At 39.1% G+C, this 20,446-nt stretch overlaps 1 protein-coding gene and 1 non-coding gene across 2 annotated transcripts in view; one reads left to right on the top strand and one right to left on the bottom strand.

Moving 5' to 3' along the window:
* LOC132008350 (very-long-chain 3-oxoacyl-CoA reductase) overlaps positions 1-20,446 on the bottom strand; it is a 160,672-nt gene that overhangs the window by 128,711 nt on the left and 11,515 nt on the right. The gene's annotated exons all lie outside the window — the stretch shown is intronic.
* On the top strand, positions 13,987-14,092 carry LOC132008532 (U6 spliceosomal RNA). Its single transcript, XR_009401655.1, has one exon. It is a non-coding gene; the product is annotated as a U6 spliceosomal RNA (small nuclear RNA).

Genomic DNA, 20,446 nt, shown 5'->3' with positions numbered 1-20,446 from the left:
TTTAAAAAAAAAAAAAAAGAAATCTTACACAAATCTTATATTCATGGTTCCCGACTACTTGCTGACTAACAGCACTCTCATCCAAAAGTCCATTTTGAGGGTGACACCTCCAACCTTTCTCACATCTCTACCTCTGCTGTGCCTTTCTCTTATTAAGCCTTTGTTTACTGAAACTCAGTCGTTCTCTTGTGGGCTAATTTAAATGGCCCCTCCTTTCTGAGGCCCACCATCTAATATATTAATAACTTGTACTTTCCTTTTGTTTATTTGCCTCACTCCCCAATTAGAATATAAGATTCATGAGGATAGAGCTTGTTATACTTTATTTATGGATGAATCCTTGTGCCTAGAATAGTACCTGGCAAATACATTTTCAATAAATATTGTTGAATGCTGACTGCGCACTCTGGCCTACCCCAGGCTTATTAGATAAATCTCTGTTTGAACCGCCACACTGAGGTGTTCTGTTGCTTACAGCTGAATACATTCCCGACTATTAAAGTACCATAGAATACTGGTAAAATATTTGTTATTATCCCTGCTAGAGTTATTACTGTTATTATCATGAATTAACTAGTATTTGTATGTGCTTACTATGTTCTGGATATGACATTCCATATTTTTAGCATATTGCTACATAATAGTAACTTGTGAGGTACACACCAATTTTACAGATGAAGAAACTGAGGCTCAGGGAAGCTAAAACAGCTTACCCAAGGTAACACAAATAGGAAATAACTAGGACAAGTTGTAAACCCAAGTTCCTGGCTCCAGTGCGTACACTTTGACCTAATGTACAACACTGCCAAGTCTGTAAAATATATATAAAGAAGTCTTCTCTCCTTAAAATAATTAAGCTCTAAAGCTTTGAAATCCTATTATCCAAGCCATGGTATCCACCAAAGCAATGATTGTATTAGCCCCTTAAATATCTACTCTGTAAACATTCATTAGAAAGACGGAAAAGTGAATACCAAGCCTGCTTTGGAAATTAAAGCTTTTTAAAAATGAGACAAGAATATACATTGTTTAAAAATCATTTACTATATGTATGACTTTCCCTTTGTTTTCTCATTATTGTAGGAATCTTCCTGTTTGGACTGTATTTGCCACTCAAGGGTCTATAAGAAAAAAAAAAAGGTCTCCTAATGAATTAAATGATTAGTGTTGTACACATTTAGAGATAATGATGGATTTGATGGCTTTATTTTCAGTGCAAACCAGTAGGCTGTATGCCACATATGGTAACCCCCAGGCCTTTAGGCAGCCATTGCTCACACAAAATAATGTCAGTCCCTAGCGGGGTGAGACAAGGAAACACACACGCACACACATATAAAACAACTTATTTGGAGAAGATAGAGCCAAAAACTGAATGGACCCATAAAGAGAGCCTGCAACGCACACATTTCTCTTTTCCCCCCATTCAACTCAGTGATCTGTAGCAGTTTCCCATGAAAGACAATAAGGAGAGAGGTGTAAGCAGCTGCAGACAGATGAATGAATTGTGTGACGCTGAAAATCTGTGAATTGAAGTATCTAATACATGAACCAAAATAAAAAACGTTTTCCTCCTCCAAAGAGTCGTGAGAACAAATCAAAAGGAAAAGACAAAAGTTGGAAAGAGAATGAGACAAAGAACAAAATCTGGTCTGTGTGACACATTTATAAAAACTGATGGCCTGTCAGCAAGGCACTGATGAATATTTTTGCAGGATAAAAATGGCAACCCAGTGTCTAAAAATAACCCACTGTGCCACAGACCTGTCTGGCTCAGCTACACCACCGGAATACAAACACTCACTCCCTAGTACATCTTGACTCAAGGTTTCACAAAGAAAGAAAAACTGAACGTTTTGCTAGCAAGAGAAGATATTTTACATGGTTTCAAATCAGTTATGTTCTCTATACAATATATATTTGTATATATTTACTAAAAAAGATAAAATAAATGGTAATAGCAATAAACTGTTAACTCATCTTAAGAGATCTTTTTCCCAAGCCAATTACAGTAAAACAGAGTAGTATTATGACCATCTCGTAATATCCTAAAATTGCGATCTAAAAAGAAAATTATAAATTATTTCTAAGCCATGCTGATTTGAATGGCAGATCTAGTCAAAATGATATGTCCAAATGACTCTGGAGATGGGGTGAAAACCTATTGCCTCATTTTGCAGCTAAACTCTACAATAAAAAGCTGTTGGCTAAAATGCAAAAGTGAATTTCTATCCTTTACAGGGAGCACTTTAATTCATCAAATCCATTCACCTTATTCAATCCTGCCTTACGCATTAAGATTCTGGTCTTAACTAAATGGTAATTTCAACTCTAAGAGTTATAAACCTCCAGGAAGCTCTCCCAGAACATTTTGATTACTACCATGCCACCATTTTTAATAGTAAAGATTAATTAATTCTTCCTAATAATATAACACGAATAATATCCACACTCGATTCTTTATGACCACACACACCCAGTTGGAATAAATAGAAAGTTAAAGAAAACAGATCAACATTTCAGGGACCAATGACATTTTCACAACACAATACCAGTACCACCAAATTCTTAATGGTATTCAGTTGTGCTACTCATTGCACAGTAAATACACATTAAATAACTATATCCTTCCATGCTCATCCGTATACTCCTTCCACTGCAGCTCACATCTCAATCTAAACAACAGCAAAGTTTCTTAATGAAAAAAATACATGTATAAAGAACCGTAAGATAAAAGCAATTTCAACTTTAGGAGTTTTGATGATCACTGATCTATCTTCAGAGTTGGCATCACAAACTTAATAATGGTCAAAATAAAACTTAATTCTGACTTCAAGCCTGTTCCTCTGTCAGAATTCCCCATGGGACCATCCGTTCATTCCACTAACTAACCCAAAAGCCTACTAGTCAGCTTTGAGTCCTTTCTTCCCCACATTCTGTGTCTAATCATCCATAAGACCTGGCTATTCTCTCCCAAATACATATCATATAAGCACTTCTCATTCCCTAAAGCACCATTCCCTAGGTTCAAGGTTCTATCATTTGTATCTAACCTACATGACTGAGGCTCATTAATGTCCATCCGACTTCCATCATTGGCCACTATTCACCGCACAGCAGCCAAAGTCATCTTTATAAAAAGCAAATGACATTACATCATTACCCCTCTTGAATTCCTCCAGTGACTTTCCATTACTCAGAATAAAGTCAAAAGTGCTTCCCAAATCCTACAGGATCTTTCATGATTTCATCCATGCTCACCTCCTCTACTACCATCTTTCCCTTGTATACTCTCTTCCTATTTATGTAGCTCAGCCAAAGGCCTTTCCTTTTTCTCAAACACATCAAGCCCAGTCCTACCATGGCTTTTTACTTGCTTTTCCCCGTCTAAAACACTCTTGCGACCAGTGCTTCAGAAAACTGGCTCCTTCTCATCAATAAGGTCTCCACTCAATATGTCTTCAAAAAGGTCTCCCTAACTACTCTAACTCATACAACAGCTATTCTCTATCCTCTTTACCTTGCTTTATTCCATTAGAGCACATATCACCATCAGTGATTATATTCTTTATGGGCCTAGTTGATTATTGTCAATCTCTCCCTACTTAAAGTTCTCTGTCTTACACATCACTGTATCCCCTAAAAACACTAATGTATAAATCAATCACCTACAGCAACAGAGAATACAAAGTCAAATACCTATAGAATCAAGACAGGTGGTGTGAGTGAAGAGGTAATTTCCAGCTAATGTGAAAAGGCAAGCCTAATACTATTGCTTACTATTTCTCAACAGAGGTCAGATATACAACTTTCTAAATGAAATCATCTAATTGTCTAATGTTGACAACTTATTGTGCTTTTTCTAAAAATTAAAACTCTGTATCAAATACTGCCAAATAAACCATATCTGTAAACTAGATATATACACAGGCCACCACTTGTTAATTTCTCCCCTATAGTAAAATTAGACTAAATTTAGACTTAGTAGGTATGAAATATTATGCTAAAGATGACTACAACAGCCCCTCCCATTCTGCATGCCCTTTGACAATATTCAACTCTCATTCCTCTTCTCAGGAGAGGGAATTTATTTTCCCCTCCCCTTGGATATATGACTTAGTTTGATTGCCTTGCTTTGTGTCTTCTGACCTAGGCCTTTGGGAGGCTCTACAGTCATGTAAGGGAGTCCAGCTATAACCACTGAATGATGAGAGGGCCTGTGGAGATCCAAGACCCCAAAGATGGAGGGAGGCCATCTGAGATCCTCTGGGTTCCCATCAATACTCCAAAACCAGCACTAGGCATCCAGACATGTGAGGATGTAATCTTGAACCTGCCCCAGCAAAGTCATCTTCGCTGACTCCACATGGTACCAAAGTGAGCCATCCCAGCCAGACCTGCCCAAATTTCTGACCCACAGAATAGTGAGGAATGAAATGACTATTGTTTTAAGCAATTATATTTTTGTGGTAGCATGTTTCTCAGTAATAGAGAATTGAGATTGAAACTGATACCCAAAAGTGAGATGCCAAAAACAAAAACCTAAAACGTGGCATTTGCTTGGGACTGAGGGGAAGGTAGGGGCTGGAAAGTGACAAGCAAAATGTTAGCAAAGGCCAGAGGTGCCATTAGAAAATTGCTATTAGAGGCTGGAGAAAAAGCAAGCCAGGTTATATAGTGGTGGGATGTCTGGCAAGGATGTTGCCCACAATAATGTAAAAGCTAGACTATTTATCTAATAAACTGTTGGCTCTGGATAAAGATATTTCCAGGTAGAACATTAAAAGTGCCAACTGGCTTCTTTCAACTGCCTGTGATAAGATATAGGAAGAGAGAAATAAAGACCTGTTTAATTTTCAAGCAAAACTTAAAGACACAGAATTTAAAGGTACAGAATTTAAAGGCACAGGACAGTCTTGCCAACCAACATAAGATTCTCAAATTAAGAAATGGCCTCAGGCTAAATAGCAAATTAAGAGTTTGTCCTCAAAATCTTTTGTTGAGACCTTGGAAAGGTTTAAGTATTGCCTAACAAAACCTTCTCACCTATACAAAGGTACTTCTAAGAATCTTGAGAATTTTATCTTATATATATAGTCTAATCACTCCAAAGCATAGAGAAGTCTACGTTGGAAAGGACTTATGGATGTGGCTTTTGGGGCTTAGAACCAATAAAATTCATAGAAAACTCTCAAGGTTTTTAATAAAACTAAAGTACTAAAACTCCCACCAGGTTGGATTAAAAGAGACAGAAACTATTAAAAAAGAAAAGAAAAGAAAAAAAGACTCTGAGGGTTCACAACTTCACACAGAGGAGAAGTGGGTTGAAAAGCAAATAGAATTCATTTCTTATGGGGAAAAAAAAAGCAGCAGAGAAGAAAGCCAAGAGCAGAGGGTACAACTAATAGCCTCAAAAACAAATATATTAGGAAATAAATGAAAGGAGCAGTACTCTCATGATCCTCAGTGTGTGTAGTAAGAGAGCTGGCAACATGTGCACAGATTGATTTCAAAATTGCTATGGACCAGTGATGGCTAGGTTCTTCACTTTCTTCCTCTTTTTGAATGGGAGTATTTACTGCAGTTTTCCTGTCCCCATCTCACCACAGTATGCTGGGTATGGGAAGGTAAGGTAGAAGGGTAGGTAACTTTGTCTTTTTAGCTCACAGACTTCCAGATCAGAAGAAGCCACACCAAAGCATATGTGCCTGAGAAACTTCATGTACATTGGCCTTTACTTAAATGATAAGATCCTGGACTTTAAGTTGATGCCATAATAAGAGAAAACTTCTGGGATTTAGAAGTGTATTCTCTGGGTGGAAGAGATGTGACTTGTTATGCTCAGAGGGCTGGCTGTAGTGGAGCGTTTCCAAAAATGGCTGCAACACCACCTCCCATCTTATGCCACTGTGCAATGGGAATAGGCCATTCTTCCATCACAAGGTGGAACTTTTTCTCCTCTGCCTGATTCTGGATGGGTTCTGTGACTTGTTTTGGCCACGGGAATGTCACTATATGACTTCCAGGTCAAAGCTTTAAGATATCATGCAATTTCTGTTTTTACTTTCTTGGAACAATCTCAGTGTCTGTAAGAATAGCTGAGTGTAGTAAATGATGACAGACCCTATGGAGAAGCCACATGGAGAACTAAGGTTCCCCAGTCAGTAACCAGTACCAAGGCCCCACACAGGGAGTTGAGGTCATCTTGATTTCTCCAGCCCTAGTGTATCTGTCTCAGCCAACACCTTGCAAAATAGAGAAAAAGCTGTCTCCACTGAGCCCTGCCCAAATGTCTGATTCACAAATCATTAGCAGTAGTATGTTTGGTTGTTCTTCTAAGCCACTGAGTTTAGGACAGCTTGTTACATAGCAATAAGTAACTGAAACAATGAAGGAAAGGCCAGTCTGAATATGGAAATGTCTAAATGTTTTAATTTCAAAAAAACACATTTTTTAATGCTTTTAAACATTCACAGTGACTTTTAAAATAAAAATGTAGGACTCATTTCTTCATTCACCAAATATTTACTGAGCATCTAATATGTGCCAGGTACTGTTTGAGGCCCTGGAAAAAGAGCCATGAATTAAAGCCCTGTAAAGCTTAGTAAGAACAAGGGGAAGCCTTCGGGGATCTGCTTTAATAAATAAAGTGATTTTTAATTAGCCCATCAATATTTTAAGTAAGTGTTTGCCAAATAACTAAATCTAGTTTTAACTTTCTCCTTGAAATTGTTACTTGGATGTTTTATCACTGTACCAGAAGCTATTTTTAGCCCAGTCCTTCTTCCGACTGAACTAGAAGAAAAACAAGGTCAAGATGATATAAGAACACGAATAAATTTTGTGCACCTGAATTTTCAGATATCTTTAATGTACTAAATTTATTCCCTGATTTAGAACATTAGCACTTTCACACCTTTGCCCCTGCTGTCTCCTCTTCCTGAAGTGCCCTTCCCCTCCCTTCTTCACCTGGAGGACTCCTGCCTCCCTCATCAATCACCTCCCACTCCAGGTGCCTCTGCTCTCCCACTGCCTCCTGTGAGTACATGTAGGAGTCCCCCAACACACACACACTAGAGCCCCAGCAGATGCCTGAAACCACACACAGTACCAGACCTTACACATACTATGTTTTTTTTCTATACATACATACCTATGATAAAGTTTAATTTGTAAATTGGGCACATTGGGAGATTAACAACAATAATTAATATGAAGATGGAACAATTATAACAATGTACTATGACAAGTTATGTGAACATAGTCTCTCAAAATAGCTGACTGTACTATACTCATCCGTCTTCTGATAATATTGGATGATAAAATGCCTACACAATGAGATGAAGTGAATAACAATTATATCAAAAGGAGAATCATCCGCTTCCAGAACCAAGGCTAATCACAGGTAACTGAAACCACAGAAACATTACACTATCATATCACACAGTATTGGGCATACCTTATTACAATTTCTTGGTCTTCTGTTTAATTGCCTGCTACAGATTCCCTATTCCTCGAGGGAAGTGATTTTTCTTCCATTCTCAACCTCGAAACTTATATGTAATAGTTAGTGACAAATATCTGTTGAATGAATGAATGTTACAACTTTCATGAAATCATGGTTCTCACCTTTATAAAAAGGGGCAAGTAGGGGCGCCTGGGTAGCTCAGTTAACCCAGTTGCCTTCGGCTCAGGTCATGATCTCAGGGTCCTGGGATTAAGCCCCACATCAGGCTCCCTGCTCAGCAAGGAGTCTGCTTCTCCCTCTCCCTTTGCCTCATGCTCCCCCTGCTCTCTGTGTCAAAGAAAGAAAGAAAATCCTTAAAAAAAATAAAAATTTAAAAGGGCGGGGGGTCAAGTAATTCAAGCAGAAGATGAAACTACAAATACCTAGGAAACTATAAAGCATTAATCAAACTTTTTATCATTATTTGCCAGACATGAGCACAAATTTCCTCATTCTAATACTTAAGTTTGCTCTCAAAATAGGAAGACTTGTTAACTTGAGGACATTCAGAAAAGCATATCAACTCCCAAATAAAGTTCCTACACAGGTACATATAATTCTGGTTTGTTGTTTCTCTCTCTCTCTCTCTTTTTTTAAATCAAGTCACTCCATTTTGCGGCCACCTATTCTCTCCTGTATATCTGTATTTTAATCCAAAAGCACCAAAGAAAACCCTCGGGGCTTGAGACACACCAAACAGGCAAAAACACCAAACAGGTCAGTTTTAAGAATCAAAGGATTTTAGACCTACTTAGGTCCATTTAGACTTAGTAACTTAGTTTTCAGGACACAATTCCTCTTCTTTTCACTAAATGTTGATATTTGAAAATAAGGCATGGACACCTGGGTGGCTCAGTAGGTTAAGCCTCTGCCTTTGGCTCAGGTCAGGATCTCAGGGTCGTGGGATCGAGCCCCACATCGGGCTCTCTGTTAAATGGGGTACCTGCTTCCCCATCTCTCTCTGCCTTCCTCTCTGCCTACTTGTGATCTCTCTCTCTATGGCAAATAAATAAAATCTAGAAAAAAGAAAAAAGAAAGAAAATAAGGTGCTTACATATTATAGTGTTTCAGAAAATATTATTAAAAATGCATAAAAAGTTATACTGGGGGCGCCTGAGTGGCTCAGTGGATTAAGTGTCTGCCTTGGGCTCAGGTCATGTTCCCAGGGTCCTGGGATCAAGTTCAGCATCTGGTTCCCTGCTAGGCAGGGAACCCACTTCCCCCCTCCCTTTGACACTTCTCCCTGCTCATGCTCTCTCTGTGTCAAATAAAGAAATAAAATCTTAAAAAAAAAAAAGAAAGAAAGTTCTACTGGACGACAGCCTTAAATGACAAAAACAGTTTAAAATCAGATTGCTGAGAGAAGTCTTCCAATATGATTTTCAGCCAGCAGCAATGAAAACAGTGCATTATTTCAAAAGAAATGTTAAACAGGGGGGCACTGTCTGAGGAAAAGGAAATACATCATTTTTTCATAGGTTGATAGGATGCAAAAAGTTTACATTAAAATTCATCTTTTGACATGACTAATATTCTAATTAGAGACAATTCATTTTGTTTAGCGTATCAACTCTCCTTGTAATGTAGACCTTTCTCTTCACCTACATCAACATCACCACCTCTAGAATTTGAAAAAAGGGAGCGATTATCTTAGAGCTTTCTCATCCTAAAACTCTGATAATTTTCTACAAAATGGTGTATCACACTATGGTTTTAAAGTAGTAGGCCTGCTAAGACATACAAGGCATATGTTATTTGGGACTCTAAGAGCTAAATGTTAATTCTCTAAAACATAACTTTAGTGTACACTTTAAAATGGCTCCTTTCTAAAGATAAAATAAACATCTCTTCAAACTTACCTGAACTTGAATTTAAATCTTTTTAAGATTGTATTTATTTATTTATTTATTTGAGACACAGAGAGAGCACAAGCAGGGGGAGGGGCAGAGGCAGAGGGAGAGAAGCAGACTCCCTGATGAGCAGGGAGCCCAGACATAGGGCTCAATCCCAGGACCCTGAGATTATGACCGAAGTCAGATGCTAAACCAACTGAGCTACCCAAATGTCCCCAAACTTACCTGAATTTAAAAGAGACAAACTGGGACACTTGTTTAAGTGTCTGACTCTTGGTTTCAGCTCAGATCATGATCTCAGGGTCATGAGATCGAGCCCTGCATGGGGCTCCAAGCTGGGCATGGAGAATGCTTAAGATTCTCTCTGCCTTCTCCCCGGTCTCTCTCCGTCTCTCTCTCTCTCTCTCTCTCCCTTCCTTTCTAAAGAACATACAAACAAAAAAAGGACAAATTTATCCAGTACTAAGACTTACATTTTAGAGCCATGAATTAGGTCTCTTCTTTTTGAAATATTAAACAAAAGTGGGATCCAAAGATGGTTTAGAGAAAGTGCACAAATTCAACGGAATTTTCAAAGAATTTCAAAGTGCAATGGTAAGTTATTTACCCAATTAAAAACAACAACAACAAAGTATCTTTGCTTTGGCATCTGCTGGAAGGCAAGCTGTGTGTTTACACTCAAGAACTATATGAAAACCCAGAGGAAGCTTCACTAATAAAAATCACCTTCAATACAAACTTGCAGAAAGTGTCTGGTGCTCATCAGCGCCCTCTAGAGTTCAGTTATTGAAGTGACTGCAGATCTTTAAACATAGTAATTCATTATTTAAAATAAAAGTGATAAAGGTAAAGAATTCTTAAGAAACATAAATCACACTCATATTATCACTTTCCTTCAAAAATTTCAAAATCCCCCTCTAAAAGTCCACATACCATGCTTTTTTAATGAGTTCAGTTTGGCAGGATCTCTTTAAGAAAATTTATGTTGTGGGGACGCCTGGGTGGCTCAGTTGGTTAAGCAGCTGCCTTCGGCTCGGGTCGTGATCCCAGCGTTCTGGGATCGAGTCCCACATCGGGCTCCTTGCTCAGCAGGGAGCCTGCTTCTCCCTCTGCCTCTGCCTGCCATTCTGTCTGCCTGTGCTCGCTCTCTCTCCCTCTCTCTGACAAATAAAAAAATCTTTAAAAAAAAAGAAAGAAAGAAAGAAAGAAAGAAAGAAAGAAAGAAAGAAAGAAAGAAAGAAATTAATTAATTTATGTTGTGGGCCGCCTGGGTGGTTCAGTTGGTTGGACGACTGCCTTTGGCTCAGGTCATGATCCCGGAGTCCCGGAATCGAGTCCCGCATCGGGCTCCAAGCTCCATGGGGAGTCTGCTTCTCCCTCTGACCTTGTCCTCGCTCATGCTCTCTCTCACTGTCTCTCTCTCAGATAATTTTTTATCTCTCAGATAAACTTAAAAAAAAAAATGTATGTTGTGCTGGAAGACAGTTCAAATGAAAGATACTATGCTGTTTAAACTTTATTATGCAAAGATCCCTGCTTAAACACTTACAAATTCAAGGTTTTTATTCAGGTATTTTTATTTCTAATTGTCCTCCACATGCCTAAATTTTAAGAATCACTCTAAATGTAAAAAGGTCTATTTAATACATAGTCACTTAAAATAAGATTAAGAAGGAAGCTTCTATTTCTTGGACATATAAAAAAAAATCAAATGACAATTCATTGAAAGGACAAATGGCCCAAGTTTTGTAAGAGTCAAGAAGAAGAAAGCCTGTGTTTACCATTTCTCAGATATTACTCACTAAATTATTTCAGTGAAGCATACCTCCAGTTTGTACCGAACACCAAACTATCAAATCTTTTCTGTTTCTGCTTCAACTAAGTTATCTGGTTCTCCCTCCTTCCCCCTAGCAGAGACGGTGTAAGTCTGCAGGCACAATGAGCACATCATCATGCAGCAAAATTCAGCCCCCCCGCTGGGTCTGGTTCAGGTGCCCAGTCTGGCCCTGCTCCTGTACCAACCGGTGTTGCAAGCATGAGCCACTGCAGGGCTCTTGGGGGCTCAGGCATGGGCAGTCATCATTCCCACAGAAACCAAGTGACCAAAATTCAGGCCAGGAGTCACGGCGCAAGAGAGCAGCCCTTTCTAGTTAGAAAAGAGGACAGTGGTGGTCAATTCACTATTTTCTGAGTGCTGTGGTCATACACAGGTGCTGCAGCAAAATGTTTCTTGTTTATACTCACTAAATTAATTGGGGGTATTTTTTTGTCTTCAAAAATTAAAAAAAAATAAAAAGTCATCAACTGAGTTCGTTGAGAGGGAGGGGAGGGTTGGGGCAGGGGCAGCGAATCCAATACTTCCTACCCTCAACTCTTACTAGACTTGCCGAATACGTCATCACTGAGGGGACAAAACACAGCAACGCACCGAATCAGCTACTCGGTATCAGCTACTCGGTGAAAGGCGATTATGTCAAAACACCGCTAATAAATCCTTCTTTGAATCTTCAGCAAACTCAGAGTACTCATGCATAATATTCTTGCTTGCAATGGGTGAAAACAACCTCTTTTTGTAGAAAATACTTATGCAGCTCGGATCTTACCTGGATACATTATGTCCTCTCCTCTCTGCTACTTTTACACTTGGGCTACTCGACCGCCCTGTGTTTTCTCCACTGGAGGGCACAGTTAGCTAAAAGAAAATTTGGTGAAACCTAATTTGGTCCTACAGTTCCAGAAAAAGTGTTGTATGGTGAGAAGAGGTTAAGCTGCTATCAGAAAGGATCTTTCAGTAATGTATCTGAATTTCATCCCTGCTCTTGAAAACCATTATAAAAGAGAACCACTAATTAGCTAACAGCTAAGACCAAACAAACAAAACCCGACAACAACAAAAAACTTTGTTCTAAACACCCATACCTATAAAAAAAAAGAAGATGGAAAGCAAAGAATCGTTTTTTTAAAAAGTGCAAATGAATGAATGACTCTAGGTCCAGAATAACCTGAAGAATAAATGCAAACGGAAATTGTCCTCGTCAACAAGAGTATACACAGCTACTAGTCTCGACAGCTCCATGAAAATGCAAGGCATCTCCATGAAAATGTGGTGTTAAACCACTTTTGCTATGACATAAATCATACACTTGGCAAAAATACTTGTTTTTATTTTCTATTTTTGCATTATTCTTTTAGAGATAAGCCAACAGGAGATGCTATTTGGCAATCCATTCGCAGTTCCCTTTTCTTTATAAACCTAAGCGATCCTAAGGGTGCAGTGCAAAATAGTTTCAATATATTTAGAAAAAAAGATTAGTAAAGAGATATGTAAACACCGCACTTCTAGATAAAGTCAATAAATGTACAGTTTTCAGAGGAATTTATAAAACTTCGGTCTTTTGTTGTTTTAAAAACTATTTTTGAGGGGCACCTGGGTGGCTCAGTTGGTTAAGCATCTGACTCTTCATTTCCACTGGGGTCATAATCCTAGGGTTAGTTAGGCTCCTCGCTCAGCAGGGGGTCTGCTGGAGATTCTCTCTCTCTCCCTCTGCCCTCCCTCCACACCCATACATGTGCAATCTCTCTCTCAAATAAATAAATCTTTAAAAGAAACCAAAAAGACCATCTAAATATCATGGATTTTTAAACAACTTATTTCTGTTATTTTCTGTTAAAAGAAATAAGAAATTATTTCTGTTCACTCCCTTTGAACAGGTGAGATGAGCTAAGATGTCCAAGCTTTCTTGCCCTCTTCAAGCTCCCTTTCAGAGACCCTCAACTGTCCTCCTGTCTTACCTCTTCCATATCTCACAGGATAGTCCGAGGACACCCATGGGCCACTGTATAGTACTGGGGCCTGGATGCTCTAGATGATGTGGACCTCTTGCGAGTCCTTTACTTTTCCTCACTCCTGGTATTGTCTATAACTGGGACTGCCTGGTCCCATCCAGCTGAGAAATTTTTTTTGTATGTTCAACTCTACTGACAGTAAAACCACTTTCATGGTGAAAAATATATAAACAAACAAACAAATAAATAAATAAAAGTGATTCACTTAAAAAAAAAAAAAAAAAAAGTCCCAGCTAGGATCTTCAACATAATCCAGTAGCAGACAGACCCACCTCTGCCATTCTAAGAGAAGGAATTCCAAATGCCTGATAACACAATTGATCATTCCCAATCCTTCTTCCTATTTATTTAAATCATCACTACCTGTAAGAGTATTCTAGGCAGAAGGATAAGTTAGTACAAAGTCTGTGCTGTAGATGCACAAGGAACAACACAGAGGCCAGTACGGTTGAAGTGAAGACAGAAAATTCCATTCAGATCTGAGTTCAAACGTCAACTAATGGGAAAATCTTGCCCAATGGTCTTATGCAACTTTGCAGAATACAATCTTCCCTCCAACCTCCTCAGTTATCGTCTATTATCTACCTTGCTTCATTTTTCTTCTTGGTGCATCTCATCACCAGACTTACCAAATATTCATTTGTTTGCTTATTGTTCCTCTTTCCCTACTCATATGCAAGCTCCAAGAGAGCCAAGACTCTGCCCATGTTGTTCACTGCTGTACCTCCAGCACATTGCCAAGTCTCTGACACAAAAAAGGGGATCAAAAATCCATACATGGTGCTCGCTTCAGTAGCACATATACTAAAATTGGAACGATACAGAGAAGATTAGCATGGCCCCGCGCAAGGATGACACGCAAATTCGTGAAGCGTTCCATATTTTTGACAAACCATAAGTGACTCTTAATCTCAAAAAACAAACTGAGGGTTGCTGGGGGGAGGGTGGTTGGGAGAAGGGGGGTGGGATTATGGACATTGGGGAGCGTATGTGCTTTGGTGAGTGCTGTGAAGTGTGTAAACCTGGCGATTCACAGACTTGTACCCCTGGGGATAAAAATATATTATATGTTTATAAAAAATTAAAATTAAAAAAAATCCATACATGAAGGGATAATTATGGGAGTATTGAAAAAGCTCAAGAATAGAGGATACAATCTCATTGATATCTTATCCTTGATGATATATCCACAATATAGGTCACATGCCCAGTATGACGTACCAGTTAATAAAAGGGAGAGAAGTGATAGTAATATAAGAACATAACAAAAGAGCTGTCTGTTATCAAAGAATCACGTTCTTTTATTAATCAACAGTACCTTACCTTAATTAAGACTTGTTCCTTAAATACAAGAACAGTCATCTCTCCAAGGCCAATGAGTGTTTCGTATGTAAAAGAGGAAGGCAGGAAAAGAACGCACAAAAAATGCACATACACACACTTGCACACCTTCATTCACAGGGCAAATCTTTCTTATCAGAAGGGACAGTACCACACAAAGAAGTACAGCTTCCTTCGATAGTACATGGCCAAGTACACAGCCAGTCCATCCTGACAGACCTGAAAAGCTTGATTTCTTATTGCACTATAGTCCTTTAAAACTTGGGCATTGTATTACTGGTATTCAAGATAAACAATCTCTACATTCTCTTTAAAACAATATTGTTTTATTATACATTATTTTTATATATAATAAATATGTATATTTATTATATATATCATATATTATAAACACACATCAGGCTCTCCTGGTTCTTGTAACAAACTCAGCATCAGTAAGGCCATATCCCCACATGGTACACAAAGCAGAGTACATGTCCCCAAGTTCCATATATCTTGGCTCCAGCTTTCAAGTGACCCATATGGCACATTTCCCCCATCATTTGGATTTTAAAACTAAGGGAATTTAAGTAACACTAAATCTCTAATTTTACACTTGATTATCTTCCCAAACCAGGAATCACTGAAACAGATTCCATAAGTTTTTATTTAATAATATATTTATATGGGGAAATGGTGGAGCTAAAAATTTAACAAGATAATGAACACTACTGACTTCTTATTGGCTTTGGAATGTACTGGAGAGAAATACGCACTCAGGATTGTACCAGACACAGACCCACACATATACATGCCCACACCACCTTCAACCTCTTCATACATAGTCCTCACCTTTTTCTAATTCCATCAAACTATACAGGGCCAAGGTCCCCGGATTACCAGGTACTCCCTAAAAATAAAGAGTTACTTAAACTAACTTAAAGTAGACCATACTGAGAAATTTACTTCAAGCTAAATGAATGCCCAATATTCCTAAATCCTTTGGTAACAGTTCTCAAAAATGACAATAAGACAATCCTTATACACATATTCTCTTGGGATTTATAAACTGTAGACCTAGGCACTAAATAATTTAAAAGCCCAACACTCAAGGGTGACTGGCTGGCTCAGTTGGTTAAGTGTCCAACTCTTGGTTTTGGCTCAGGTCATGATCTCGGCGTCTAGGATGGAGCCCCTCATCAGGCTCCACGCTCAGCAGGGAGACTGCCTGAGGATTCTCTCTCTCACCCTCTGCTCCTCCCCCAGCTTTTGCGCATACTCTCTCAAATAAATAAATCTTTGCAACAAATAAATAAATAAAAATAAAAGCCCAATATTCAACAACCAGCATAATCAGAAATGAAATTTTATTTAATGAGATCTGCAATCAGCTCGCATACCAAAGCTGGCCTCCTTTCATTCATTTCAGTTTTCAAATGAACAGCAACAGTGTCAACCATATTCAAAAGAAAATGAACAGCAACAAATTACATTCACCCAAATCTACAGGATTTTAATTATAAATCGTTATTCAGAACAAGAAATTTCCCCCCTTTTCTAATGAAGCTATAGACTGGGATGCTTTCTGCTGCAAGTAACAGAAATAGCTTAAAGAAAAAATGGATTTATTCAAAATCACAGTGAGATACCACCTCATACCAGGCAGAATGGCTAAAATTAACCAGTTAGGAAATGACAGGTGTTGGTGAAGATGCAGAAAAAGGGGAACCCTCCTCCCACCTTGCATTGGTGGGAATGCAAGCTGGTGCAGCCATTCTGGAAAACAGTGTGGAGGGTCCTCAAAAAGTTGAAAATAGAGCTACCCTATGACCCAGCAATCACACTACTGGGTTTTTACCCCAAAGATACAGATGTAGTGATCCAAAGGGGCACGTGCACCCGAATGTTTAGCAGCAATGTCCACAATAGCCAATAGATGAATGGATAAAGAAGATATGGTGTGTGTGGGTGTGTTGTGTGTATGTATACACAACACACACACACACACACACACACACACACACACACAATATGGAATACTATGCAGCCATCAAAACCCCGAAATCTTGCCATTTGCAATGACGTAGATGAAACTAGAGGGTATTATGCTGGGCAAAATAAGTCAATCAGAGAAAGACAATTATCATATGATCTCTCTAATATGAGGAATCTGAGAGGCAGGGTAGGGGCACATGGGGGGAAGGGAGGGGAAAATGAAACAAGATAGGACCAGGGAGGGAGATAAACCATAAGAGACTCTTAATCATGGGGGGCACCTGGGTGGCTCAGTGGGTTAAAGCCTCTGCCTTCGACCCAGGTCATGATCCCAGGGTCCTGGTATCAAGCCCCACCTTGGGCTCCCTGCTCAGCAGGGAGCCTGCTTCCCTTCCCCTCTCTCTGCCTGCCTCTTTGCCTACTTGTGATCTCTGACTGTCAAATAAATAAATAAAATTTTTTAAAAAAGAGAGAGAGAGACTCTTAATCACGCGAAACAAACTAAGGGACGCCGGAGGGGAGGGGGGTGGGAGGGATTTGGGAGGGGATATGCTATGATGAGTGCTGTAAATTGTGTAAGAATGATGATTCTCAGACCTGTTCCCCTGAAACAAATAATACATTATATGTTAATTTAAAAAAGAGGGGGATTTATTAATATTAATATATTAATAACAGGAAGTATAAGGCACCTCCAATGTAAGCACATTCCGAAGTATGTGACAGCATCAAGTCCCAGGTGCTTTCCATCTCTCTGTTCTGCAGTCCTCAGCGTATTGGTTCTTCCCCCAGTTTGTACCCTCCAGTCCCAAGGATGGCTGCAGGCCATCACATTGTCACCTAACACTTTTCCTTCTCTCTTTTTACTGAGGAGAAAAGGCTCCTCAGAAGTCCTCCCTCTGGGGCACCTGGGTGGCTCAGTGGGTTAAGCCTCTGTCTTCAGCTCAGGTCATGATCTCAGGGTCCTGGGATCGAGCCCCACATCAGGATCTCTGCTCAGCAGGGAGCCTGCTTCCTCCTCTCTCTCTACCTGCTTCTCTGCCTACTTGTGATCTCTGTCTGTCAAATAAATAAATAAAATCTTTAAAAAAAAAAGAAGAAGAAGAAGAAGCCCTTCCTCTGGCAGATCACCTCTCCCGTCTCATGGCCAGGAACTGTGATACATGCCCATTCCTAAACCAACCTCCAGCAAGGGAAAAAGAATCACCAAGATAAGCTTAAACTACCCAAGACTGGGCCCCTGGGACTGAGGAGTGAGCCAACCTCCCCTGAGGTACATGGTCATCAGTACTCACACAAAATTGGGATTCCGTCAACAAGCAACCAACCACATTTGCCAGCTTCCCCAAATGCTGTACTCACTGTCTACTGATCATGGAAATTACCTCCCATTTTGTAGATCAGAAGTAAATTATGAAGAGGAAGAGATTAACTCACAGTATGACACAAACAAACTCATAAGGTTTCATTATTTAATTATTATTTATTTATATAATTATTATTTAATTATTTAATCATTCAATATTGAATCAGTCACCTGTATTTTTCTAATGTTAAAGTACTGAATATAGGTCAATACATCAACCCTGAGATGTGGTAGAACCTCTACCACCACCCTCCCAACTGCCTCAAATCTACTAGATTTCTTTACTTTTTGCCAGAACTTAGTTCCATTTTTTTCCCCCGTGGGCTTATTTTGTTTTGTTGAAAGAAAAAGAGACCGTGCACAAGTACTGAGACTGGAAATACAGCTAAGCTGGTGCCCCACCCTCCGCTCTGGCAATACCATTGGAGCGCACATTTCAAATGCATGGCTTTCCCCAAGGATTTTGGTGGCTAAAGCCAGCAACACCCAAGTGCATGGCAGACAGAAATTCTATCAAATTAATGTTCCTTCCCACCAACAGCCCTCACCAATGCCTAATGGCTCTTGGTATATAATTATCTGAGCTTCCCGGACCTGCAGGTTAGATAACTCTGCAATGTGTGCCCTGCACTAGCTCTAGAGTTCTGCAGTGGGATCAAGTTTTAGTTGACCAATGTGCTTGATAATGCCCCCTGTACTGGCTGTGTTCCCTTCCCTGCTTCACTCCCTCCTGGTGTTTCTTAGGATCACCTTCCAAATAAACTGACAGCCCCTGAGTCCGTGTCCTTTAATATTTGCTTCTGGGACAACCCAAATACAGGAATGCAAAAGGAGAGAAAAACACGTTTCCAGTTGCAGTAATAGTAACAAATAAATTGCCCCCCCCCCAGAAAAAAAAATTAACTCGTGAATTCCAAAGAAGTAATGTACTTTGAAGCAAATATTATTAAAAGATTTGGGTTTTACATATAGTCCTCAACTTTGCTAAATTTTAAAAAATTAGATTTCAAGTACATTCTAAAAAATATCCCCTCATTTCCAAGATAATACCTTTGCTATAGAGATCTAAAAGGTACTGCTTTGTCATCAACCTTATAAATCATAAGAATCTAGCTGAAACCAAGATGAGAACAATAGAAAATCTTTCACTAAAGAAAGAACTCTAAATATCTTTAAGCCTGAGACAGGAACAGTGAGGTACTGAGTAAGAAATGATGGGAACTTATAATCACCTTTTATAATAATGCTTGTAATACAATAATGGGACTTCAAACAGTTATGTCAAGTTTGAAAGTCATCCAATTATATTACAGTTGAAATAACATTTTGCTGCCAATATTTTAACGATATCGTTAATCCACTATACCTAACCATAGCTTTGGTATATATTAAGAATAAAGTTGAAGTTTAAGGCACTTCTTTAAAACTAACACAATTTGTGGTTAAATTAGCTTCACTTTTAATACAGAAACCCAGGTTACATTCACAAAGTTGTAAAAAAAATTTTTATTATTTTAGGTACATTCTAAAATTGACATGTATTAGATAATCACATCAGAGAAGACTCAGGTGTTGATCACGACAAAGTTGCAACAGATCTCAAAATAAATCTCTGAAGCAAATTAAACCTCACATAAACAATTTAATCAACTCCTGGGGCAATTCTATTTCTAGATTTCTAACTGAAAATGGAAAGGGAAAAAAAGGCCCAATGTCTAATGAGTGTAAAATGCTTTGTATTGTCTACAAAGAGGATTCAGTCTCTTACATCTCTGAAGATGAAATGGGTATCTTTAGACATATTTGAAAGATGAAATAAACAGTGTGGCTGACCAAAGACTTCACAGCTAATAAGTGTCAAAGTGAGAACATGGAATATGAACTCAGGTCTTCTGGTAAGTTCTTTACTTTCCACCATACTTCCCTGCTTTTCTGCCTAAAAGGAAACAGCAAAGAGTGACTGAACTAAGGCACAAAGTGCTACATGGGATACACTCCATTCAAGCCATTCAAAAATACTACTGTCCCTTTCCTAAAATATTACATGCTGAGGCTCCAAACTTTCCTATAACATATACTTTATGACAACTATAAACGACTGCTGAACCAAAGGCCTTTGGTAAAGAACTTGGAACAGTAGACTCAGTCTGGTGCTAATCTCTTGAAAGGCTGACTGACATCCACACAGAACCTATCGGAGATCAACCTCATTATTTCCCTCCCCGAGCCTGCTCCTTCCCTTTGTGTTTCCAACGGCCGTGACAAGTGTCATCATCTGCCCAGAGTCCAGACAATCCACCGTCCTTCTTGACTTTGTGATCTCTTTCATCCCCATGACCTATTTATGACAAAGGTTTGCAACTTGAACCTCTTCTCTCTCCTCTGACTCCCTTCCTCAGTGCCTGCCCTCATGATCTTGACCCAAGCCACCATCTTCCAATGCCTGGCTTCCCACGGCAGCCACCGCCACCACCCTCCTCTGATCTCCTTTCTCCTGAGTTGCTCTCTTCACATCCATTCTCCAATGTCTTGGTTGTCCAAAATATAAATTTGATCATG

This window comes from Mustela nigripes, unplaced genomic scaffold, assembly GCF_022355385.1.
Source record: "Mustela nigripes isolate SB6536 unplaced genomic scaffold, MUSNIG.SB6536 HiC_scaffold_148, whole genome shotgun sequence".
In the NCBI taxonomy this organism is placed as follows: domain Eukaryota; kingdom Metazoa; phylum Chordata; class Mammalia; order Carnivora; family Mustelidae; genus Mustela; species Mustela nigripes.
This window is presented reverse-complemented; position numbering and strand designations above follow the sequence as displayed.